Raw genomic sequence first — 1,529 nt, 5'->3', positions numbered from 1 at the left:
CTCTCTCTCCCCCTTCCTTTCTCTCCTACTCCAACAAGGGAAGGGGGAATCCTACTCCCACCGGGAGTAGGACTCCCCCCTTGAGGCGCGCCATAGAGGGCCGGCCCTCCCCCTCCTCCACTCCTTTATATACGGGGGAGGGGGCAACCCATAGACACACATGTTGATTGTTTAGCCGTGTGTGGTGCCCTCCTCCACAGATTTCCACCTCGATCATATCGTCGTAGTGCTTAGGCGAAGCCCTGCGTCGGTAACTTCATCATCACCGTCATCACGCCGTCGTGCTGACGAAGCTCTCCCTCGACACTCGGCTGGATCTAGAGTTCGTGGGACGTCACCGAGCTGAACGTGTGCATATCGCGGAGGTGCCCTACCTTCGATGCTAGGATCGGTCGGATCGTGAAGACGTACGACTACATTAACCGCGTTGTCATAACGCTTCCGCTTGCGGTCTACGAGGGTACGTGGATAACACTCTTCCCTCTCGTTGATATGCATCACCTAGATGGATCTTGCGTGTGCATAGATTTTTTTTTGATATTACTACATTCCCCAACAATTTATTACTCACTCATTTAGTTATATGAATATATTTTTTGGAAAAACTTTACTTTTTATGAAAAGAAGTTCATTAAATTTCAGAAAAAGTTCAAAAATTTCAAAAATAAGTTCATCAATCTAGAAAAACTTCATTGATTTTGAAAGAAGTTCATCGAATTTGAAAAGGAGTTCATCAATTTGGAAAAAAGTTCATCGAATTTGAAAAAAGCTCATTGAATTTGAAAAAAGTTCATCGATTTTGAAAAAAATCATCAAATTTGGAAAACAAATTTTGATTCTAAAAAAATCATCGATTTTGAAAAAAAGTTAACATATTTGGGAAAAATGTATTTTGAAGAAAAAGTAAATAAAAATAAAAAAATGATACAAAAGGAAGAAAAACCAAAAAAATGGTTTAAAAAAGTTCACAATGGGAAATGGATAATACCCAGATGCGGAGAGTATAAAAGAAGAAAAGGAAGTACATTGTCAATACGTGTGGTCAGCCCGGTTGGTTTGTGCGTGTTGCACTTAAACTGCAGGTCGCGTGTTCGATTCTCTCCCGCAAGCGGCTGTGTGCCAGTTTGCCCACTGGCCTGTTGTAATCTGAGCCTGAAGCGTTGTTGGAAAAGCCAATACGTAGCATATAAACCCTTACGAAATTTATTTATTTTCTCAAGGACTGTCTTATTTTATTTCATTTTGTCACTATCTCTAATTCATTTAGTTTTTGTCTCAATTTTTATTCTACTCTATGTGTTCCATCAATACATATTTCTGGCATTATTTTGAAGAAATGTTCAGCCAATATTCTCTGCAATCATTTTATTTTTTCATTTGTTTTCGTGTTAGGTTTTTGTTGTTGGAAAAGCAAAAGCCCATATATTATGTAGTATAAACCCTTACAAAAATACCCTTACGAAATTTCTTCATTTTATCAAGGACTGTCTTATTTTATTTCATTTTGTCACTATCTCTAATTCATTTAG

Source organism: Triticum dicoccoides, chromosome 2A (assembly GCF_002162155.2).
Source record: "Triticum dicoccoides isolate Atlit2015 ecotype Zavitan chromosome 2A, WEW_v2.0, whole genome shotgun sequence".
NCBI lineage: Eukaryota > Viridiplantae > Streptophyta > Magnoliopsida > Poales > Poaceae > Triticum > Triticum dicoccoides.
This window is presented reverse-complemented; position numbering follows the sequence as displayed.